General features: G+C 45.8%; 1 protein-coding gene across 3 annotated transcripts in view; it reads right to left on the bottom strand.

Moving 5' to 3' along the window:
* Positions 1–24,884, bottom strand: part of C9H1orf21 (chromosome 9 C1orf21 homolog) — a 106,055-nt gene extending 81,171 nt beyond the window's left edge. The window contains exon 1 of one of the 3 annotated variants that reach the window (XM_021525127.3): positions 24,796–24,884. The gene's annotated coding sequence lies outside the window, so the exon portion shown is untranslated. Of the gene's footprint in view, positions 1–22,388; positions 24,379–24,795 lie in introns of those variants that run through there. The other 2 variants (XM_077785503.1, XM_021525128.3) reach the window with 2 other exon arrangements.
* Between the last annotated feature and the right edge of the window lie 1,092 nt (positions 24,885–25,976).

Genomic DNA, 25,976 nt, shown 5'->3' with positions numbered 1-25,976 from the left:
AAATACTAATTTTAGACTGTAAATGGATGATACAAATCAGTCCTTCTTTTACATACAGATGTTGCTGGCATACAGAACATCTACCTTCTTATAAATATCACTGACACCTTAGAGCTTTCTCCTTGCACCTAAAAATCCCCTTCTGGTGTCTCTGCAACCTTTCTCACTGTAGCTTTCCTCATGAACAGCCTGTTCTGGAAACATCCTCACAGGTAAGACCAACCAGCATGAGTTATCAGGTGGTTATTATTGCATGGGCAAGAGAATCATTCCACAGGACTTAAACATTTGCCATGTATTGTCTTGTATTACCTGTGGGAATCCAGGGCTTCCCTCTGGCTGCCCTGGCAGGTCTGGGACCTTGGCAGGGGTCAGGAACCCCCCTGGACAGAGCCCCCAGAGACACTGGCTGTGATCTCTGTCCATGGAAAAGAGTTTTCAATCTTACAGGATGAATTACAAGCTCTGAGTGTTTGATATGAGTAATAATTAAGTGTGGCACAGGTACAAAAGTAAAATTTTAGGATTCTAGATTAGAGGTTCAAAGGGGACAAGAAGGAGGAAATTGGGTGTGCCTTGTCCTTTTTCTCCTTCTTCATGCCCTCCAGGTTTCACTGTGGTGTTGGCATTTTTCTGTTGGTTCAGGCTGGGACACACTGTTCAACATAGGTGACAGATATTGGCACGTTATTGTAAATCCAGCACAGGGAGTTTCTGGTATTTAATGTTTGTAACATCCCACTGAGGGCAGCAGAACATGTTAGAGATAAACAGAATAAACAACCTTGAAACCAGCACAGACCAATTATGACTTCTTTGGCAGCGGGGCAGAAAGACAGAGACTTTCTACAATCTCGGAATCATCAATACCCCAGATTCCGACAATTACCCAAAAAACCTGCAAATGTTTCACCCAAGGTGAAGAAGAACTCTGTCTTTCTCAGAGAGCCTCTGCTCCAAGCCTGTAACATGAGGCTGGTGTGGCAATGCCACCTGAATGTGCCTGACTGTCACTGAGCCCATCAACAGCTGCATCATAAATCCCTGGCTCTAACAAAGCACAGGGGCAATGCTCCAACCCAGCTGGAGCTGCTCTGCCAGCCCCTGGAGGACTGGGAGCAATATTGATCCTACCTGACTCGTCTCCCTGGAAAACACGGATCCTCTGGGCACCTCTAACAGCCCAAAAATTTGCCCATGCCATGCAGAAACCTCCACTAATCCCTGGGATCAAAGAGAAGCTTAAAGCTTTAGGGATTTGGCTATCCTTGGAATGGTGTTCTTACAGAACTGTGTTAGACACCTTCACTTATGGCTTTTTTTAGTGGCATTTGGAAAACCAGTACCTGAGGTTTATTCTTCAAAACGGAGATATGCTGCATTTGAAGTCTGAGGGTTTTATACAAACCATGTAATTAGTACTTGGACAAAAAGATCAAGAAAAATTTGTTGTTTTTTTCCCCACTGCTTAAGTGCAGGTGTACTTTTTAAGCAAAAGCTGGCTGTCTGCCAAGAAAACAGCTTGTAGCAGAAATTTATCAGGGGAAAAGCATCATGTCCTATTCAGTCTGCAAAATCCTGAGTATTCCTCAAAGCAAGCGAAGAGTTGAGGAGCATTAGTTAAAAGTTTTATTGCTATTTCAATGCAAATACTAAACCCTTACAAAAATTAATTGTAGCAAACACAATAAAAGGCATTTTAACACAGCACCTTAAAAAAATTATACTTGTCAGGCATCATGATATCTTCATGAATAATCTCTCATAAACCAAAAGGTACAAGATTATGTAGTCAACAACTGCCATGAGTGCAATGACCAAAAGGGTGATCACTGCTGACACCTAAGGGGTACAACCTCTTAATGGAATAAAAAAGTATTTTTACAGGAAATAACAATGATTTCAGAGCTGAGGTAGTAAGCTGTTATTCTGCAAAGATTACTAACCTACCCTATAAACAGATAAAATTGTACATGAGGCATACAAAAACTTTTCAGTACATTAGCCACTTTTTAAAAAACCCAACTGCCCCCTCCTTTGCCAAACAGCCTTAACTTCCACTGCAGAGCCAGAGGTGTTCAAGTTGTAAAAAGTAGGCATTTAACAGCTAGACAGACTAAAGAATTAAAGTTCTGTGCAGATAAAAGTAATTGTAATAGCAAATTTAACATCTTCTCAGATTCCTCAAGCCACCTTCAAATCTGGGGTAGGAGCTGGCAGCATTTGGATTCCAGGCACAAGCCAGAGGTGCCCACTGCCAGCAGGAACAGGGTTTGGGGAACAATGCTGATGACTTTCTAACTTGATTTAAAAAAAAGAAAAAAAAAAACATTTTGGTGTACAGTATTTCCTGTATCCCAGATGCTCAGAGAAGCAAAAGCAGGAAAACAAGGAGTTCCATGGAAAAGGTGCTTTCCAGTACCTAAAGGGGCTACAGGGGAACTGGAGAGGGGTTTTGGGTCTGAACCAAGGATTACCTTCATTTTCTGCCTCATAGACAACTTCATTGTGACAGCAAATCCATATCCAAAAAATTCAAATACTCACACACCCTGCTCAACATCCCCTCTCAACACGACATCCCACAGGGCTTCCCTTCTGATGCAAGTGGTTTAGTACTTACAAGTCAACCAACATGTTCACTGAAGTGGCATTCCCTCAGGAAAACATTCAAATGAGCTCCTCTATTAAATTACAAAATAGATCAGCCTGCAGTTGTTTAACATGCACTTGAGTTTCTCTTACAACAGGGCATCCATCAGTGTTTAGCAGGAGCATGTTCCTGTGCTACTCAATTCTCTTCTTGCTGAAGAAACATCAGACCTCTGAAATGAAGGTTAACCATTTTTAACATGCAAACCCATGTAGGAAGATACTTAGGACACCACTCATAATCATTAATGAAAATATTGCATTTATATGTAGTCTACCTGCATGAAATTCAATAAAAAAAATTGGCTGCAGGCTGCAAAAGCAAGTTTAAAAATGGATACCATTATCATTCAGCAACATTCAAATCCAAGGGAGGAGAAAACCCCACCAGCCTTAACTCTGTGATCTGCCTTTTATGAACTTAAAATTCACAGAAGGATTTTACTGCAGGGTACTCCTGTTGATAAATAACAATAACAATCCAGAATCCTGATGATCTGGATTAGAGGAAGGTTTCTGCATCCTCAACAGGAATTTTTCTCTAGAAACACAAGACAGCTTTGAACAAGACCTTTTCCATGACTGTGAAGATGCCTTCCCTGCAGAGACGTGGATCTCTTACCAACTCCTCATTATATATACATATATAGTTTTTTTTTAACAAATGAGTTCAGTTTCATGAGCTGTGTCTCCAGGTGAAGATGCAGGGATCCAGGTCACAATGACAAATTTATCACTCTGCACTGGGAAGAATACCAGAATAGCTGGGAACATGGATTTATGCTCCAGGCATCCTGACCCTGGTATAATCAGGAACAGTTCCCACAAACTACCTGGACTGCACAGCTGGAACCAGGACCCCCAAAAGACACCAAGGACCAGGAAAACTGCACCAAGGCTGGGACAGAGCAAGGCAGGCCAGACCAGGGAAAACATCCAGCAACAGAGATATCTGCTCTACCATGGGTCAGGAAGAAAAAGGTCATGTAACGTTCACAGAGCACAATATCAACATAGGGGAGAAAAAAATCATGCTGTTTCCAATCAATTGAAAATAAGTCAATAAAGTAAATTATCACTGCTTTGGTAGGATTCCAGCCCCAAAAAGCCAATGAAATCTTCCCCTTCCATGTGCATGTGTTTTCATTATACTTTTCTTTATATTGTAGGAAGACAATTCCATTAAATGAGAAAATAAAATGATTTAGTTCTCAGTATCAGGTTTTGTTTTCAGCCACTCACAAAACCAAAATTTTTGTATATTGTACAACAGGAATGCACTGGCAATAAGAGATTTAATTTCAATCCTACAGACAAGAAGCTCTGCCAGGCAGGTCAGTGAGACCCAAAACAGGAGGAGCTCTTGGCCAAGGCTCTCTGCAGATGTGCAGGACAAGATGCTCCATCCCACAGCACCAGGAGGACCAACACTCACACAGTTATTCACATTCACACAGTTATTTATTCACACTCACACAGTTATTCACACTCACACAGTTATTTATTCACACTCACACAGTTATTCACAAGGAACTCTGTGCACTTCTTCTGCCCTCTAATGCTCTCAAGTTTGCATCCACACACCTCAGCGCAAGGAGGAGCCCCAGCATTCCCTTGATTCTTGTACTTGAAAGGAAGTGTTTCAGATGACAGCAGAAGAGAAGAAACCAATAATGGGAAGCAAAAATTCGGTGGGGAGTAATTCAAATGTGAAACTGTTAATTAAATATGCAAAATACTCGCAGAAGCAGCAAGGGATAGGAAAAAGCCAAAACAAAACCAAATGCTGCATATACTGTAAACAAGTATGAACACACAGAATAAATATATCTACCTTCCAAACTGGGATTTGACTTTCTAATCTCTGGTCTACATATTTCAGATTTGCTTCTTTTTTAAACACATGTTCTGTGAAGGATGTCTCTGCAAGATTAAGACAAGAAGTAAATATTTCAGCACTTGGAAAAGAAACAGGAAAAACTGTTTGTTGTTCAAGATTTCTTGAATTCCTCAGAACACAGCAAACAGCTTCTGCTCCTGTTTAACAGAAAGGATTTACCACTATGTCAGTAAAGTGTCCCTTGTTACCAAACAGGCAGCAAGGAGCTGTGACAAGCTCGGAACAATTCTAGGCACAATTCACAGGGCTGCAGATAAGAAAGGAGGAGTTGAAACATTTAAAGCAGTTTGTGGAGGAGAAGGAGAGCTGCATGCAATTTTATTATTACTGCAACTTCTGTAGCATGAGCAGCATGAGAAAGAATCCCTCTGTGCTGGACAGTGTAAACATGGAGCAAGAGCAAGCTCCCCCAAAATGTCTCTGATTAAAGCATAAAACAGAAGATAAACACTAGCACAAGGTCACACAGAAGACAATTTGCAATTCCTACTCAAACTAATTTTACTTTTATATACACAAAAAAGTCAAACTGGGTTTAACAATAAACACTGTAACTGCTATCACCCAGCCCCTATAAAATGCTGCTTATTCCAGCCACCAGGCTGTTTTCAGAACATGGTGGCTACCACACAGATGATGGAGGGTACCAGAATTCCCATCTTACATAGGTGCAAAGAGACATCTAAACATAATTGCAGCGGGTTCCAGATTAAAACAGATCAACCCTCAGCCTGTGAACACAATGAATCACCTTCAGCTTAAAAGATGGTGTCCTGGTTTAGGCTGGGAGAGAGTTAATTTCCTCCCTAGTAGCTGGTTCAGTGCTGAGGTTTGGGTTCAGCCTGAGAATAATGTGGATGCTTCGGCAGCTGCTGAGCAGAGCCCAGCCCACGTCAAGGACTCTGCGGCGTCCCAGGCTCTGCCAGGGAGGAGCTGCAGCAGGAGCTGGGCTGGAGCAGGGCCAGGAGAGCTGATCCCCCGGGCAGAGGCCACCCCACAGCCCGGGATGCCAGCCCAGGGTGTGACTGGGGCAGTGGGCAGAGGGGCTGAAGGATGCTGAGGGACAGGCTGGGCATCAGTGGGTGGGCGGGGAGGGGCTGCACTGTGATCACTCATCTCTCTGGACTGTACTCCCTTTTTTATGGTCTCCCTTCTCATTATCATAACAGCAACAATAATACTAATAATATCATTATTGCTTAATTCAAGTATTAAACCGTCCTTATCTCAACCCACAAGCTGTACCTTTTCCTGATTCTTCTCCCATTCCCCCAACACCTGCTCAGCCAGGCCAGGTTGTCTCCAGAAGCAGACCCAGTCAGCTGAGGGCTCTGCAGCCAGCCCCTAGCACCAGCTAAAACATTCCATGCCCACAGGCTGAGCCAATGCTCAGGACACTGCTGGGCTCCTGACAGGAGCAGTTTTATGGGAAAAGGAGAGTAAGCCTTTTGGGGAGAGTTTTATGGGGAAAAGGGAGATGAAAGGTAGACCAGGGTGAATCTCGTGCACACAAACTGACAAGGAGAGACACGCAGTGATTGAGGCTGTACATAATAAACACAACTGGGAAGAGTCTAGACAGGCTTTCAGTGTGTAAATATCAAATTATATGAAACACGCTGCAGGGATTTGTAGCAACCTCTCATTTTAAGGTTCTACCTGAAATTTAAAAGAAAGGCAGCAATACCATCCCTGGCTCCTTGCCTAAGCAGATTCTGCTGATTTGCTTAACCAGACAAATCACATAAACCCTGTGGTTTATAAACACCTTTACAAGTTCATTCTCAATGAGTAAATTGAGAAAACCTATGGGTCTGAGTTTTTTCCCTGAAGAAAAAGTGGGTGAGGGAGGAAAGTCTCCTTTCCCTTCATCCTTCTTCATTTTCACAGCAGGCTACAAAACTGCCTTGTGCCCAGTTCTGTCACCGTCCTGCCCGATGCTCACAGGATTCTATTTTCCCTTTGAGAACAACATGAAAATAGTTTCCCACTGCTTTCTTCCCAAACACTTTGCCTAAATTATTAAAAGGTAACATTAACTGGTCCTGGCACAACCCTTGTGCTCTGGAAAAGCTTCCCACAAAGCACATCTGAACCACCAATCCTTTACCAGCTCTCCAATTTCAGAAATGAATCAGTCTTGCAGTTAAAACTCCTCACATGCTCCTGTGATGGGCAGCAAAAAAAAAAAAGTCAGTGATACACTATGTAGCCTGCTAAGTTAAATGAAAGATTTGGGGTGTCTGTAAAGGGGGTTTGATCTTTCACTCAATAAATAAACAAATAAATAAGTGACCCAGAAGATGAATGCAGCTCACCCTGAACACAGGGTAGAGAATTCCAGAGGGATGTCCAGGACTGTATCAAAAAGCCACAAGTTCTGAGATGTTTCCTCTCAAATTATTCCTTTTGGGACCAAAGACAAACCACTGGGTTTCTGCTGGATGCAAAGCCACAGGTGTAACTCACCTGTCTCAAAACAGCTACACATCAGTGCACATCTGGGAATCTCTACCATGGAGCATCACACTATGTGGAAGAAATTGGATCCTCCCCAGAGAGCTTGCTCTTTAGGATGATGCCCTCTGAAACTTCAATTTTTTCCCTCTTCTCTTTACTTTCTGTCCTTCTTAAAAGAAAAGCTGGGCAAGGACAGTTTTAGCAGGCCCATCTCAAAATGCTGAAATTGCTTCAAAGGTTCCCTGATGGAGAAATACCAGCACAATAGTGTGATTTTACAAGAAAACTTGAATCCCATGAGAAAAATTAGTATTTTAAGCTATTTAATACTTCCCATCTCTTTATCAGAATAGTACTGATTTTCTTTTCAGCCAAAGCACTTCAAACATACACATACTCACATACTTCAAGCTTGAGGGCCCAAAGTTACACATATGCCAAGAGGGTCTGATGAAAGAAAACCAAAACTACCAGCAAAGACTTTTGGCTCAGCAGTGAAGTGATCAGCTTGCCACAAGTACTTCCATGGCCCATAGTGGGCCAGAAGCAGCACTGTGTGTTTGTTTTATTAACAGTAAATTCAATTATCTCAAATATGCCTGACATCACCATTGCTCCACATCAGATGCCATTCTCCAGCTCTGTCTCCTCCTCTCCTCCAGGCTTCCAGTAAAATTAGACTTTGCATTAAACTTCCAGTAAAATAATTACAGCTGGCAGGTATTTTTCAACACTGATTTGGAAGCCAAGAAACCAAAGCAAAACAAAACAATGTCAAAGTCAAGCATTACTCAACTTCCCTCAGAAATAGCTTGTTCTGTAACTCAAACACTGTTACTGGCAGATGGTTTTGCTCTCCACTATTTCATGTGCTCTGTCAACTTCACAAAAGCACTGGCTGTATACCTTACAAAATTTCCCTAAGATAAAATAGGGGAAAATGTCTCAAGGCCTTCAAAACAACAACAGAAAATTATGACAGAGAGAAAAAGTCCTCCTCAAATGCTGTGGACATTTTTATTGTGGAGAAAACAATGAAAAGAAAAAGGAAAGCAAGAAGGAGCTAGAATCCTTCACAAGATTTCTAAGCAGCATGCATCACCACCATCACTTTCTTCTGCATGCAGATGATATGCTAACAAGCCCTTTAGATAATTTAGTCCATATATATGCTGTGTAGGTGTTTGCTAAAACACTAATGCCAGCATCCAGTCACTACAACGGGTGTGCTTTCTACTTTATTGTATTAAAAATTGTTAAAAGTTGTTACAGAAAAATGCGACAAGAAAAAGAACTCAATTTTCAGAAATATTTCAAGTCCGTTCACCTCCATTTATTTTTCACCAGCAGTTTTGCACCACCAATGGCTGTTGTTAGAGCTGTTTCCTCCTGGCATTGCTAACTCAGCATTCACTTGATTCCCACACTTTATCATTCCCCTTTCCTGTTTTTGCACTCACTGCTGCCTTTTGAGGATGCTGAGTAGGGGCAGGATGAAAAATTGAGATGAGAGCCCTCAGCTTTCTGAACAGCAACCTAGCAACCTCAGGAAGCAAAGCATTGAACAAACACACTGGAATGCTGATCTTTAATTTTCGGGTCATTTAGCCAAAAATGTGATGTACAGAAAGGAAAAAGTGATGTTCTAACAATCCCTGACGTTTTAAGAACAACAATTCTGTCCATTCAGAGAATCATACCTAACACGTTTTCCTCTGTCTGTACCTACCACTTCTGTCTCATTCCATACTCCTACAAAAATTCAGGATGTTTAACAAAAAGTGAACCAGGTTTGACTGCAAACATCTTTTGCCAGGATAACTCTCAAAATTGCCCAAGGGCTTGAGACACTCAGATGTTTTTAACTAATAATTGAATAGGACACTGCATTTTGTATAGCTCTGAGATGGCTCTGAGACCTTTGTCAGTGTTTTTTTTTCCCCACATATACATAGCGAAGAGGATGGATCATTCTGCAGATGAGTCACTAGTGAAACAACAGAATAAACTCCTGTGAAATGCTGTGGGGTTTCTGCTTAACATTCTCTAGCACCTTCCTGGGGTAATTTGGCAAGGTTCTGGCAAACGCTCCTCCCACAGAAATCAAGCAGCGATTTTGTCAGTGAAATTAATCTAGAAATGCTTAGTATTCATTTCAGTCTCCACTTACCTTCTCCTCCTGCTTCAAGTTTGCTTCCTCACAAAGCTGACAAAGGAGAATGGAAAGCCACCAGGAGCAGGGTGACTGCTGACACCAAACCAACAGCCAGCAGAGATTTCCACACCTCCAGACAAAGCTCCAGCACATTTGCTACTGCCTGAATATTTGCTAGACCTGAACGTGGTCTAGATTGGCTTCCACCTGTAACAAGTTCAGCAGGAACATCTTCTGGCTAAAGCCAATTAACACGTGTAAAATGAAGGGAGAGTGAAAGGTAGGGGTAGGTGAGGCTTTGGTGCCAAGCAATCAGCAGAAACCCAGAGCTTCCTGCTGCCATGGTCTGTCTGCACATTCACCCACCCTCCCAAAATCCAGACAGACCTGCACACTCTCCTTGGACACAGGCACCCCAGTAATTACTGCCACCCAATTCAATCTGCACACAAATCACTAATTAACTCGGAACACGCACAGGTACCCAACCCAGAATCACAGATAATGCCCCTGTCTGTCACCAGTGCTAAACTCAGAGTCACCAGGGGACACTGGGTGCTTACCTGGACAGCAGTCCTGTGCTGCAATCTGCCCTATTGTCTCTGCATGTGTTCTGCTACTTATTTATCCCTATTACCTTCTATTTATCCCTATTACTTTCTTATTTATCCCTATTACTTTGTGGCTTTGCACAGCTCCCTGACAGGAGGGTGCAGCTCTGCTCCCAGGGAACAGGGATGGGACAAGAGGGAATGGCCTCAAGCTGTGCCAGGGAAGGGTTAGACTGGGAATATTGGATTGAATATCAGGGAAAATTTCTTCATTCAATGGGCAGTCAGACTCCAGAACAGGCTGCCCAGGGCAGAGATGGAGTCACCATCCCTGGGGGCATTCACAAGACATGTAGATGTGACACTTGGGGACACAGGTTAGTGGTGGGCTTGGCAGTGCTGGGGGAACAGCAGGACTCGATCTTATAGATCTTTTAAAACTTTAATGACTCTAAAATTGTACTTAAAAGCTACAATATAGATTATTATTAAAAATGTTACAAATATATCTTCAGTTATGGACACTTGGAACTCCTACCACCCCTGCTCCCACATCTGCACAGAGGCACTTCAGGAAACTGGACATGCCAAACCCTTTGTTCTTAGAGTCACTGCCCAATCACTTCAGTCATTTTATACTGGAATCAGACAGAATAGAATAAACTGCTTATTTACCATACAAATTATAGCAGGACTAAAAACATTCTGATTGGCAGTGCATAGTTGAGTAGGCAGAAAACATGAGGAAAAATGCAATCTTAAAAAAAAGTGACCAACTCTGAAAGTAAATTATTTTTTCTACTGGCTTCAAAGAGACTAAATTAAGAGAGTTTTATCAAAACAAATTATTACATCTATAAACATGAAAGTGAGTTTTGTCACAAGCAAACATTTGTACACCACAAGCACTCAGTAACAGCACACAAGGAACAAGTGCAGTGACAGTGTGCTCAAAATTCACCACTTTGATTAGACTGTCAGTCCCTTAACAGATGATAATCCATCATTCCTCAGAGATTGCAGGAATGCCAGCACTTCATTCAGCACTCACCGGAGAGGAAGATAAGAAAACAATGTAAAAGAAATTAAAGACAGGCAACCCCCCACCACCATCCTCCAAACCCAAGAGAACAGTTGTCCTTTTTGTAAATGGGGAAAGCACTTTACGCCTTCATTCCCCTGTGCTGAGCAGAGGTGGTTGGCATTTTTACACCACTTCACAGACAGGAAAGCAAAGGACAAGTAGCACAGCAGAGGCAAAAGAAAGTTCCACCTTTCCATCCCTCTGCTCTTATATCCATGGAAGAAACAGGCCTTTTTCATTTTCAAATGTGATGGCAAACTTTCATTATATTCCTTTGCTTTCCCAAACTATTGTTATCCCAACAGCTCAGCTGGGGATGTACAGAAACAAAGGAAGAAGCAATTCCTTCTTTAGGAAGCCTTCAGTGGAATCCCCCAATCCCCCCAGCCATCCTACACAGACCCCACAAGCTCTCCCAAGACTTTAAAGGTGAGTTGACAATACATTTATTCCAAACAACATCCAGTCTGTGAAGTCCATCTTGTCCTGCACCCAAGAGAAACCAAAAGCAGATTACATGGGAAATGGTGTAGGAATGCAGAAACCATCAGGTGGTAACACCACCCCCTACCCCAACTCAGGTACAGGGGCAACTCTTTTCTCCTCAATGAGCAGCTGAAGTTGCAGAAGTGCAACACAGCAAGTCAGCATGGACTGACCACCATGGCTGTCGGGCTCTCCTGTCCATTTCCTCCCTCATCCTTCCCTCTTCCCTGCCTTGTGAGCTTTGGAAAACCAAACTCCTTGCTGAAAGGCACGACTGCACTTCCCAGAACAACACCTGATCTCATCTGGGCTTTCCCTGCACCCACGTAACACAGCTGGCAATGTGGTGAGGGGAAATTTAAGAAGAGGAAGTGGGAAATGGTGCCAGTGCTGGAGAGAGGCAACTCCACAAGAACAGCTTTTTGACCTGGAAGAAAAATCAGCCAAAGAATTTTTTAAGAGCTTTTTAGAAGCACCTTAAAATTCTAAGCCAGTAACGAAAACCCCCATGGAACAACTTTATGTTGCCTAAGACTTTGCAGAGAGCACACACACGAGGCTCCCTGCCCAAAAGCAGCACTGGAGCTCTTTGTCCTGGACACGAGGTGCACATGAGGTTCCCTGCTGCTCCAGCTCTGTGCCTTCCCTCCCCTGCCTCTGCTGACAAGCCAGCTCTTGCTCCTTGGTGTCCTGCCAGGACCTCTCCTGTCAAACATCCCACGTGCCAGCACAAGCGGCGACACGAAGCTGCATGGAAATTGGTGCTGCTCTGGCTTTTGCAGGTCACTGCAACACCACACAGCATGGGTGGGGACATAAAACAGAAATAGCAGCAAGCCTCCATCGACAGAGCAGGGCCCTTGACCAGTCAAAGCTACTGGAATCACAAATCACTGCATCCCCACAGCCAGCACCAGTGCTCCCTCTTTCCCAACAGTGTGTCCATGCCACAATGAGACTGATTTCTTCCATCAAGCCCCATCCCAAGTTTAACAAGTGAAGGCTCCGTTAAATTTCACCTGTACCCTCACTTCTCCCCCCAAAAACACACACTGATTAGCTACAATTCAGGTACCACAGTAAAATGGATTTTAATCAAATACAATTTCTTTATTTTCTTGTTGCTGTTGCTTTGCCTTTTACTTACTTATCCCTTTGCCTTTTTCTTATTTATCTACTTGTCTGTCTTGCAATCAAATCCCAGAATACAAACTAGCACTACTGAGAATCAGGGAACTAACACAAGTGGTGATTATTTTGCTGTAACACCAGTTATCTAAGTGGTTTGTGGTAGAAAGAGAAGGTTTAGGGAACAAACAAGGGGTGCAGACAGAGATCAAAAGAAATACTGCTCCTACGTGGAATATTAACATTTCCCTGTGGAAGAGACGACAGGAAGATCAGTAAAGCACGTTAAGCAGAATCACTGCAGTTCACAACTGGAATATTTACAAGCTTTTTGACTGATGTTTAGTATTTCAGAATTGAAGAAAAACCCTGAGTCTTTCCTCTTTTGCCTAGCCCATTCCTAATGGTGCTGTTCAGCATGATTCAAGTGACAAATTTTCTGTCTGGGTCCAGCCCAACTATATGTCACCCATCAGAAGAGAAGGGTGCACAATGAAGAAAAGCAACACAAAGCCATGGCAGCCTACAGAAATCAGCTCTGGCCCTGAGCACTCACTCAGAAAGTTTTTATTCATAACACACGCCACATGAAGGATGGGAGAAAGAAGCATTTGATCATTTCTGCCCCTGACCTCACACCTTGTGACAGCAATGCAATGCACACGTGTGTCCTTACAGTTTCCTTTCCAACACCAAGTGCCTCCTTCTGCTTTTGCTAGGCCGTGCCTCAGTTTCTCCTGCTCACGTTTCCAGCCTCATGCCATCAGCTGTTTAGCTCTTCACGTTCCATCTCAGCGCTCCACCTTGCCACCTCCTTGTTCATTACATTTATGAACATTGTACTCCCACTCTCCTTGTCATTCTTCTGGTTACTGACACCAGCTCTGGATGCTGACAACACAAAAACAACATGCTCAGGCTCTGCCTTTACCCAAAATGGAAAACCCAAGGCCAGGCTGGATGAGGCTTGGAGCAACCTGGTCTAGGGGAAGATGTCCCTGCCACTCCAGGGATTGCAATGATAAAATCTTCAAGGTGCCTTCCAACCCAGGCCATGCTATGAACATCTGTGAAATCTCCTTTGCTGAGCATCATGGTGGCCAACCATTACTCTGAACTTCTTCCCAGAAGTTAATTTTTAATGCATGCTAACTAAGCCCAAGGTACTTAAAGACTCCATTCTGTATGAGGTAGGTAGGGACTGCAGAAAGATGGTGGGAGCTGAAGCTGGGGAACAATCGAACACCAGATGTGCAGGGAAGCCATACACCTTCTAAAGAGGGCAACCAGAAAGACATGTGCTAAACCTCACCTATACAAATTTTCCTATTTGTAAACAAATTAACATAGCCACAATACATGACTGTACTTCTGTCTTCCATGAGCAATGAGTCAGAATTGTTGTTTACAGTTATTAGCAATGCAACCCTGCAGTCCATCAGCACTGCCTTCGCCCTGCGGAGGCAGGTGAAGCTTCAAAAAACATCAGGAAATAAGAATGCACACCCCAGCCCCAGGACTGTGCTCTGAGCATTAGTACTTGTCATAGACAGCAAGAGGAATCACTCTCTGCTGTAATTCTGTACTTAAAAATAGTATTTGACAAGCAAATCTATTATGAGAACAGAATTAAGATACTGAAGTTCAAGTTGATCAAACGATTTTGAAAAATAATCCAGATTTCACTCTGACTTAGAAAAACAAACAAACAAACAAAAACACTTGAAAAGGGAGAAAAAGAACCAGTTTTTATCTTTTTGATAGCAAAGCACAGAACAAGCTCAGAGTCATACCACAAAGACACTGTTTTGGCTGCAGGGAACCTAGCTGGGCAACTCTCATCACAGCAGCTCCACAGCCCCCTGGGAAAAAGAGCTGTAGTCTCCCACTCCCATCCCAGGGCACCATTCCCTACCCCATGTCCTTTTTCTCCTATTCCAAAAATATCTGCAAGCACATACACTTTCTCCTCCTTATCACAGGCTTTGAAGTTTTTTTGCCAATGCATGCTTGTTCTCTTTTTTTTTCCCCAGAATTCCCTAAAACAAAGCAGCAAACAGGAGAGAAACCAGAGGAGCTGCCAAAGACAGATACACACAGCACTCCTACATTTCCATGTAAGTACAAATAAATGAAGGTCTAAAGATGCTTCCCCTGAGCCATTGTAATTTCCATCAGTTTTAAACTTAGTCCTAGAGTATCTTGAATCTTTCAAACTACTCAGCCTGGTGGCTAATGACCAGGTAGGGATGAGGAACAGGAGACTGGAGACAGCTTCCAACCCCTACTACCAACATGCATACTCTGCCTTAAGGCCAAAGTCGCTCCCATCTTCTGCTTTCCATCACTCCTCTGACATTTAAATCAAGGCCCAAAACCAGTCCTGCAGTCTGATGATACAGAAAGGTCCCTGCACTCCTCCATTGCTGGGGCTCTTCTCCCTCAAGATTGGTCAGCATTCCCACAGTCAGCACCACACCTCAGTCTGCACTTGGAAAAAACCTTATGGATATAGATGCTAGCTCACAGAGTTTGATATCACTGGCACTGAAGCAGCAGGCTGAAGCTTTCATTTTTACAGCCAGTCACACTTAGTATTTTGATAGCAATAAAACCATTTCAACACAAAAATTCAGGCATGTTCATGACCATGTCAGGGGAGATGGCAGCAGGTAAGGAATGGAAAAATCATAGACAAGGAAAAGAAGAATGGGAAATTGAACACTTAAAAAAGCAGAGAGGTCACCAATTTAACCAATGAAAAGAATCAATCCGCAAACCAGACAGCGCCATTCACCAGGTAGCAACCATGAAACAGAAATCCAGAAATCTTCAGAGCTGCCTCCACTCTTACTTGCAGTTTTTATTCCTGAGGATATTCAGTCACAACCAAAAGCAGAGCTGGCCCCACACGCTAGGAAAGCTCACAGATTTTGGGGGATAATTTCCATATCCTTATGGCATGGTTAATTCACCTGGGATCTTCCCTCCCACCTCTGCCTCTGCCCAGGACTGCATCAAAACTTGCCTCCTGCTTGGCCAGAGACACCTCGGCAAGCAGCCAACGCTGATAATGACCAACAACAGCCTGTTTGTGCCTCTTCAAAGCACAGGATGATGCAAAAATGCCCCAGAAAAAGAATTATTTCTTCTGCATTTGGCTTAGGGCATAAAACATACAGGAACACAACAAATATCCTAGTTATTTACACTCCACTAAAGAGATTAGGGCTGTGATACAGGAGCAAGCAAGTGGGTTCTTCATGTGCTTTCCCAGGATAGCAGCAGCTCTTGGGAGAGCAGGGTGGAAGAGCAGAGAGGAGGCATTGCCATCAGTCTCCATCACAGCCAGACCATTCCTGTACCTGAAATGTTTTATTTCAAAATCAAGTCTTTGGACTGGCGGGGGTTTGCACCTTGGGCTTTCTTTTGGAGGGCAGGCAGGAGGGAAGAGGCAGCAGTAAAACAACTACTTTGCCTTACTCATCCCAACAGGAGCAAAGAAATCTGTCCTCACGCACTGAAGGCATTGTAAACCCCAGAAAAACAGGAGCCCTCAACATGGCACACCTAATGAACACCTTTGGTGAACTGCCCCTTGTTTTGTGTAGTCTCCCAAGTCCTGTGCTGCTGCCCAACCTGTTCTGCCTACAAAGCAAAGCCAGGGCAGGGCCTGGAAGGGTTTGGACCAATTCTTCACCAAGCAGCACCACCACTACGTGCTGGCCCTGCCACATTTGCTATTGCTTCAACCTCAGCACCTTCAGAAGCCCGGAGCCCCGAGGCTTTGCCCAGCCGGTGTTCCCTGCCTCGGCAAGAAGGCTCTCCCAGTGCCAGGTTTGCACGGGGACAGGATTTGGGGCTGGCAGCGCTGGGACACGGGGCAGGAAGGGCGATGGCCCCGTTTCCAGCCTGGCAGCTGCTGGGTGGGAAGGAGCCGGGAGGGACCCGGGCACAGCCCGAGCTCCCAGCGGAGCTGGGCGGCTGAATCAGCGCGGGTGGACAGCGATGTACTGCTGACAGAGCTGCAGTAATCACCACCTTTCTGCATGGTGAACTCGCAGGGCTGACTTAGTCATCCTCCATCCTGACGCCATTCCAGGAGCAGAGCCACATACATCCCCCGGCTTTGGGCTGTGCCCGTGGCCCAAAAATAGCTTTTAAGCCAAATCCTGCAGTCATCATTCAAAGTGGAAACTCTTTTATTTACATTCAGCAAGAACTCATGTATGTTTTTGACAATGCTGAGAGTAACCAGTGCTTAAATTATTTGCTTAGCAAAGCAGTCTATTTAACTACAAGAGTTACACCAAATATGCAATGTTTTCTGACCCACATAGAAGCTAATAATTTGCATTTTATGGAACCACTTTGCATAGACAACCCATCTTAATGCCCACAGCTTACTGTACAAGAATTAATAATTGAAAAGCAACTCGTCAGCACTGTTATTTGCGTTACAGGTAACTCACAGACCTCATTACACTGTAGCATTAAATTTCCAATGACCTTCTGGAAAGCTGCTCACTGCGAGAGTCTTTTTAAGGCATGATATTTCAGAATGCCAAGCAATTGCAGAGAAAGTATGTGACAGCTACCCAGAGTCCGTGGGAGAGGCCAGGCAAAACACCCTGTCAGAAGTGTATCAGCCTGATTTCCCTTTGGCTGAAGAAGTGACTTTGACTTCATGAATCCCCCCTCCTCTCCAGTCAGTCACTTGACCGAGCTTCTCTCACAGATTTCTGCCTTAATGCCAGATTAATCCTACTTCATCCACTCCCCAGACATCTAAGACACTCCGGCCCTTTTTCTCTCAAATCATTTGCTTTCAAGCTATTTCTGTTGCAGCACCCAAGCACTTGCTGTGGATGAAAGAAGACTCAGAGGCTAGTACAGAAGTGTAAAGGCAAACAAAAATTAAATGGCAAAGCCTGGGATTTTCATAGTCTTAGGGAAATTAGGTCCCCTGAATCCCACGGCAACTCTGAGAACAGCCGAGTGCATAATTTTCCATTATGCTTGTAAAAAATCCCCAAATAAACGTACACCTAAATGCAGCTTCACAAGGCTGAGCGTTGCTTATTCTCCTAAGCGTTGCTACTAAGCCTGAGGTCTCTTACTCCACATTTTAAGGTCTGGTTTTTCAGAAAACGGAGCAGAAGGGCAGCCAGGGGAGAAGGCAGCCCAGAGCCCGGTTGCTGGGGAGGAGCAGCAGAGCAGCCCCACATTTGGGGCTGTGCACCCCGACGCTGTCCCGCTGGCAGAACCCTCTGCGCTGGCACCACAGCCGCTCCTCGCCGCACAATCTGCTCCAGAACGTGCCCGCTGACTCCTGCCAGCCCCAAAGCTTCTCTGGCATATTCCTCCGGACTGAAGCAGGAAGACTGGGGCAGCCAGGGGCTGATTTATCTCTGCGTGAACCCCTGCGGGTGCAGTTTGCGCAGCTCTCCCAAACAAAACATTTTCACTGCCATAGCAAAGGCAAACTTGCCCAAATCCAATTTGTTTGGTACTTAATTAGCATCTCTGCTGCAATGCTGGAGACAAAAGAAAGAAGCACTCCCCTCCTCCCATGAGCATCAGGACTTTTTAATCTCAAAGATATGCCTTATCCAACATGACCAAAGCAGAAAGAATACAGCTCCCTCTTACTGTGAAACAGAGATCATCTCAGGAGCTTGCTCATCATGATTTGAATTTCAACAGCCCTGGCTGATAGACTCCCATACCTGAAAACTAGGGAGTAATTTAAAAACATAATTCATAAGAAAAAACAATTATATCCATTAGACCTTTGAGCGGTAAAAAGAATAAAGATGGGATTAGAAAACCCTGGCTGGCTTTCCTTTCACCCACTAATCAAACAATTCCCTGAAGCACTCACAGGAGTTTCTCCTCTCCACATATCTGTGGCAGATGAAGGGGAGAGCCAGATCTGCTCCCCTGGATTCAGTCTGGCTTATTCAGCAGCTTCAGCTCTGCTGTTTCAGATTTCCTGCAAAAATAAAGGCTCGGAAGGGAAAGCTGAGCCTCTGGGCATCCACAACTACTGCACGCACATAGGAGGCAGGGCTGCACTGCGAGGAGAGGAGCAGCAGCCTGTCCTTCAGCATCACATGGCTGGCCGTGCTCAGCATCCCTCACCACAGCCTGGAACAGCCCAGCCCAGAGAACCCCTGGAGCTGGGCACAGCCATCGGGAACAACAGAGCAGCTCCTGCACGCTGTCAGTGCATTTCCTGCAGTCAGCCTGTCCGTGCATTTCCTGCACGTCAGCTGTGCTCCCTTCAAGATGCAGTTCGGGTGAGCAGGCCTGTAGATGAAATTAAGCAGCAGGATCCAAAGTGGATATTGCCAGAACAGAGAAACATCTTAGTCATGCCTCAAAGTTGAAGCAGAAATGGGCTTACATCCCATTACCAGCCCTTAGAAAGACAGCAGTTGTTTTGGTTTACCAGTCGATTCTTCCCTCAGACTGTTTTCCACTGGGGCAGTGCAAATGTCTGCTCCTCAGAGCTTTACTGAATAGCAATTTTAAAAGGAATTCTCCAAACAATCAACAAGCCTGCTTCCCCAGGAACAGCAAACCAACATCGTGAACATGCACAGGGCATGGAAAATGCTACTGTAAGAAAGGGAATACTAGCAACGTGTTCCTTCCTCTGTGTCTTCCTGCAAAAACAACCTCCCTGCCCAATATCCAAAATTGCACAGGCTCCACAAATCTAATTAGCCGTGACTCCAAAACGCAGAGCTCTGTCCGTCTAAATGCATCATAAACATTAAAGTTGTTTTGCTTTTATTAATAAAATCTTGGGACAGGATGAGATAAAAATCCTCATGAGCAAAGTCTACGAGGTAAGTACCTCCCCCTCCCCGAGTAAAGAGCTGTCTTTGTGTGAATAAACTGGGCAACCTAGATAAACTTTTCCTTGTTTATTATAAAAGCACAAGTTCACCAAGGTCCTTTTATGTCCTGATGCATGAAATTATTCCAGCTACATATAATTTCAGAGAGCCAAAGGGGTGAGGCTATGGTATTTATAGATACATTCAGAGCTAGAATTTTGGTTAGCAGCAACATTTTTATGGCCTCAACACCTAACATACTTTTGGGAAAATGCCCACCTGTATATATAGATCCTAGGAAATTTTCTCTATTAAATACATATTTCAAGAGAACTTACCCTTTATCTTTTTCCAAACTTGATATATAAAGTCTGTGCTTTTCTCTTAGAGATACAGAGACAGAAGGAGAAGAAACTGAGGCAACTTTCATAGCAAGAGGAAAGCCTCTGATCCCATCCTGATTCTTTCGGACATGCTACACATTAAGACATGAATATCTGTAAACTCAAAACACAAAGAGACTGACAGGGCTCCACCAAAAAAAAAAAAAAAAAGAGGAAGAATGGCTTTCTTTTATTCAGGTAACAAATTAGGAGCTTACAATGGTTTAAAAACCTGTTCCTCCAAACTTCTAACCCGTAGCCATGCCTGAAGTCTGCTCAGGACTGGATCAATACTCCATTTAAATCACTCAGCACTGGCATCTCTTTACTCCAGAATTACCCTCCTTTGAAGCAAGCACCAGCAGACAAGCAGGGAAGGGATGCTATTGGATTAATACTACTCCAGAGATCTTCTCCATATACATATACTGTTGTTGTGTATAGCATCATTATGTAAGCCTCTCTATTTTTAAAACAAAGTATTTGTCTGGTCAGTCTCTACTATTATCCCACCCGTAAACCATCAGTCTGAAATTCCAGCCACTTTAATCATAAGTTTACAGTCTTAAGGGTGGAAAAGCAGTAGAAATTACAATATCAAGAATTTCTATTTGCTTTAGAAACATGAAAATTCTAGCCATTTTTATCAACAGGATTTCAGAAGCCACCACAATAAGTGCACTGCCCAGGCTCCCCAGGGAATGGGCACAGCCCCAAGGCTGCCAGAGCTCCAGAAGGGTTTGGACAAAGCTCCCAGGGATGCACAGGGTGGAACTGGTGGAGCATCTGTGCAGAGAGAGGGCTGGACTCAATGATCCTGATGGGTCCCTTCCAGCTCACGATACTCTTTGTGTGATTTTGAATAAATTACCAACCTTTGAACAGCTTATTTTAATAAACCAAACACAACTTTTCCAGAAGTCTGTGACCCAGAGGGCTCCTGCAACCCAGACATTCTCCTGAACCACCAGCACAAAAGCAAATACTGTAGGTCAAGTCACAGCCAAAAGATTCTGGTTCCCTGCCACACAAAGGAAAAGTGGAATTTAAACCACAACTTTGTTACCACCCATCTATTCTTGAAATGGTCAAGGATAGCATGGTGGAAGCCAACCTATAGAAAAGTTCAGGGACTGAGTTACTGCTTTTTCTGCACCATGCAGCACTTATGGAATCTGCATTACTTAACTTCAAGCTCTTTATTAGAACTTTTAAATTCTATTCTCTGCATTCTTACGCATGCCCTAAAAGTTGCACCAGATCCCTTGCTAAAATTTACTTTGGCAAATCTTTCAACATTGCTGAAGTTGCTCCTTGGCTTGCAGCAACTCTTTTGTCATCGGAGTATTTATGAATCAAGACTCACCCCATCCTATGTCAAGGATGCACAGCTGCAGAAATCACTTCTTGTATTTGAAGATTTTTTTGCATACAGTCACCAAAATATGACAGCCATAATGGTACCTATGCGTGAAACATGACTGCAAACAGGGCTGGGATTATACCTCACTGCAAATATAAAGCAGTTATCTTCATTTACCTTCTAAGATCACACATAGCATCCTCATATATAGTTCAGTTCTGTGTCAAAATCTAAAAAGAAATATATTCTTCTAGAATTTAGATAGAATCACAAGGACTTCAAATGGCAAACTGTAAAATTAAAATAAAAAATCCCTTTCAGGCTGGACAATTATACCAGAAGTTCACCAGCACAGGAGGTTGTGAACACTAATGTCATTAAGTTTTTCAAAACTAATTAAGACATTTTTTAGATAAGACAATCCATCAGCAGCAATTAAACACAGTTTAATTCCTCCCTGGAACTGCCAGCCCAAAGGTCTCCTAGAGTGGTGACTGCTACAAGGGTTTACCAGGAAGAGAACTTCACTGTTCCAGTTTTTCTGTGCACCCAGGAGTGGCCCCATCAGATGAGCTACTGAGCTAGACAGACCTTTAGTCTAACACAGAATTCTCTTACTTCATTCACAAGATTGAAGATTATAAGAGACCAACCTGTTAATAAATCAGAGCTGAAGTAAAGTCGTACCAGCAAAAGAAATCGTCTTAGCATGACTGACTGCATATCACATTCCACACTGCCTCCTCTGAACATCCTACAACACAGCCTTAATAATATTACCTATTCCCTGAAGTACCTCTTTGGATTCCAGTGTACCCAAAATGTGCTTGTGTACATTTATCACAAATGTAATGCAGCACACAGAACAGAAGTAGCACAGTGATAGACATTTGCAAGTGCCTGTGAAATCCCATTGCAATTACATACCTGCTGATATAGAATTAAACACAGCCAGCAAGGAAATAAGTAACAACAACAATAATAAACTCTTTCCAGAGTATTTTTGAGCATGTATGGAAAACAGTCCTATTCCATTCCCTGCTAGGGGATGGAAAAGTAGCACCCTCGATGGTCCCTTACCTTTCCCTGAATGAGGGGAAGATTGGAAGGCTCAGGCTCCACACCAACACAAAGGCCTCTGAAAAACTGACTGCAGGAGTTGCTTACTCCTCCTTTTCCCCAAACACTTGATGCCATCACATGCTGTTCTTTCAGAACAAGATGCCCCCCCAGAGCAGTGCAGCTGCAGGCGGGTCCCAGCGAGGCACTGCGCACACCTATGGAGAGGTTCGTGCTGACCAACACGTCCCTCTCCTCCCCACACTCCAGGTACTTCCCCACATCCCAGCCTGCCCCTTCCCCTCTGAGCTCCTGTCACCTCCAGCACGGTGGCGATGCCCACACCGATCTTCGCCATCGCCTCCTCGCTGAGCAGATTCAGGGAGACAAGCCCCGAGAACCTCTCCTGCAGCAACGCCACCTCCGCGACAGCGACAAGAAACGGCCAACTAATAATGGACCGGTTGAGGGGCTGCCAGCTTCAGCAAACGGGGCTGGAATTGTGGTTTTTGTTTAATTCAGGAAGCTTCCAGTTCAGCATCTTGCTTGACCCAAGCCCTGGACTGCAGTAGCCCGGAGCCCACACGGCACCCCAGGCACCAGCAGCTGTGCACAAAGATTTCCACGAGGCCTTGGATTGTCAACTAAATGAAGCCAAAAGTAAGTTTGCCCATGCGTGCAGGGAGCACCTAAGGCACTGCAGAAGCTCCTGGAGCACAGGCAATGGATAGTAAGTACATCATAATCCCAAAGAGATTGCTAAAAATTTGCTTAATACATTACTGTGCCACTCATTGTGTTTCCATCCAGTATTTGCAACACGCCAAGTGCAGCAGATCCGCCCGATGTAAACAGCTGCCCTAATCCGCGCTGTTCTATAGATCGTGTTTACCCAAAGCTGAATGATCATTTCAACCTTTGTTAATCTGATTGCATAACAAACCACAGCAGCCTGAAATAACCAAGCTGCTCTCTCTGGCACACATTAGTTGAAATTTCAGCACCCCGCTGCTTCTGAAAAACAGACCAGATCATGGAGAAAGAAGAAAATAAACAAGGTACCTGGGCACTGCTTTCGCAGCCAACCACCACACGCATGGCAGCACGCAGACGCCACGGGGCACATTCGCACCTGGAGCGGGCTGCCAGCACAAGGCAAAGCAAAATGTTCTCAAGCCCTGAGCTCCACTGCGCAACGGGAGCACATTCTGCTGGATCTCGCTCACAGCTCGGGCACAGGCTCGCAAGCAAACTACACGGCGTGGATTTCCAAAACATGTGAAAATGCACACATATAAACAAAGGCTGTAATTTACACGGCAGACCCTATGAAAGCTTATCTAGCACATGACATCACACCCATAAATTACAACTTAAAGCACCTGTGCCAAACTGCTCCCACCCCAAAATGAAGATGATTAATATCATCTACTCATCCATGCCTCTTGGGAATAAACACACATGAAGTACCTCCCAAGACAGAGTAGTATTTAAAGGTTCTTCAGACAATTAGAAGATTTATAATTATTATTGCATTGCATCATCACAAAGCCTTAAACAAATCAAGCTGCCTCATCATGTGACACCTAAGATAATACAAGGTTAAACAGCATCAAGCAGTATCGGTTAACTTCACTTGTACAGAAGGGCAAATGCCCCCAGCCCTTGGGCACGGGGATCTTCAACCTCACAGCTATTATTAAACAGCAAGTGAGACAAGCAAAAGCAAAACACACGGATTTCTTTGAACGGGCCCAGAATCAGAATTTTTCCTTTGAAATCCCACCAACCAAGGCATAGGGAAAGTGAAGGGCAGGCGAATGGGGAACTGAATAAGGTGAGGGACGTGTTTCAGCATCTCTCAGCTTTAGTTCACTGGTCCACGATCAGCTTGGGAGAAATCAAGAGGCGGTATCAGGAGCTAACATTACACTGCCTATTGATCACAGCCAGCTTTCCACAGCACACAACAGAATTCCTTCTTCGGACTGATGATACCCGAGGAGGCTGCCTTATGGCACAACTGGCAGACAAGACAGGCATCAGCCGACTCTCTAACCAAAACACGCCTCAGTATCTTTGTGCGGCAAAACCAGCCAAGTATCTCTGCCCCAGGCAGAAATATCTGCTCCTCCGAGTCCGCAGCTCCCACAATAATTGGCAATTCTCGCAGTGCCCCCGCAGCAGGCCCTGCGCCGGGAGCACAGCGGCTCCGGCCGCGCCGCTGGGGCTGTGCGTCTCCATCACGCTCTGCCCGCACCGAATTCCCATTTCTGCGCGTTATTACCAATCTGACATCACCCACAGCGAGCACAGTCTGACATCTACAGTTAACTCGGCGATGGTGTAAGTGCCGCCCGGCGCACGAGCGGTCGGTGTTGCAATACGGCGGTGCCTAACATCGAAAGAGAACGCAGGATGCAGACACGGCTATCGACACGCAGCTATAAGATAAAACCCGCCGGAGAGCGGCTCGCGGGGCTCGCTGCCGCCGCGGCCGGGCAGCCGCAGCCGAGCCGCCCACCGCAGCCATTTCCCGGCCGCGGCTCCGGCGCTGCCGGCGAGCCCGCTCCGCACAAAGCCCGCCGGGCCATGAATAAAACATCGCCCGGAGGCGGCGGCGAGGGGGGTCGGCACGCGAGAAATAAGGGAGTGGAAGGAGGAGCGGCCCCGCGGAGGATGGGGGGCTCCCCCCGGCCCGCGCTGCCCCGGCCCCGGGCGCTCACCTCGGCAGCCGCGCTCGGAGCGGCTCCCCGGGCCGGAGCGGGCGGCGGGCGGCTGCGGCTCCCGGGCGGTGCGCGGCGGCGGGGAGCGGAGCCGAGCCGAGCCGAGCCGAGCCGGGCGGCCTCTCGGGGAGCGGGCGGGGCGGGGCGGGGCGGGAGCGGGGCCGTCACCGCGGGGAGGAGCCGCCCGCCCGCCCGCCGGGGCCCGCGGGGAGCGGGGGGAACGGGGGGAACGGGAGTGCCCATCCCGCACACGGACCTGGGGTACCGGGAGTGCTCATCCCGCACACAGAGCCGGGGGTACCGGGAGTGCCCATCCCGCACACAGAGCCGGGGTACCGGGAGTGCCCATCCCGCACACAGATCCGGGGGAACGGGAATGTTCATCCCGCACACGGACCTGGGGTACCGGGACTGCTCACCCCGCACACAGAGCCGGGGTACCGGGAGTGTTCATCCCGCACACAGAGCCGGGGTACCGGGAGTGCTCACCCCGCACACAGAGCCGGGGTACCGGGAGTGCTCACCCCGCACACAGAGCCGGGGTACCGGGAGTGTTCATCCCGCACACAGAGCCGGGGTACCGGGAGTGCTCACCCCGCACACAGAGCCGGGGTACCGGGAGTGCTCACCCCGCACACGGGTCTCGGGGGTACCGGGAGTGCTCATCCGCACACAGGTCTCGGGGGTTCCGCACCGCTCATCCCGCACACGGACCCGCGGTGTCGCAGGGCAGGGAGGCAGTAGGCGCCCGGTGAGGTCACAGATGCACAAATCCATCTCATGGAATCCGTGGGGGTAGGAGGAGCCTCTGGAGACCCCCTCACCAAGGCAGTGTCACTCGGAGCAGGTGACACAGGTGTATTTGGCATATTCCAGAGTTGGAGGCTCCACACCTTCCCTGGACAGCTGCTCCAGGGTTCTGCTACCCTTCATGGAAAGAAGTTCTTCCCCATGGAAGTGAAGGGTCAGCTCCAATTTCTGCTCTCTGTGACAGGGACAGGACCCAGGGAGCAGCTGAGCTGTTTTACTTTTTGTCCATTGCTCCTTGTCCTGTCACTGAGCACCATTGAAAAGAGGCTGGCACCATCTTCTTGGCACCTGCCTCTGGGATATTTATGTGGATCTCAAACACAGCCCCCTGTGCCTTTGGTGCCCACAGCAGGGGGACAGCAGAGTGCTTC

This window comes from Lonchura striata, chromosome 9 (genome assembly GCF_046129695.1).
Source record: "Lonchura striata isolate bLonStr1 chromosome 9, bLonStr1.mat, whole genome shotgun sequence".
NCBI classification, from domain to species: Eukaryota; Metazoa; Chordata; class Aves; order Passeriformes; family Estrildidae; genus Lonchura; species Lonchura striata.
Note: the sequence above shows the minus strand (reverse complement) of the source record. Positions and strands in the feature narration are given on the sequence as shown.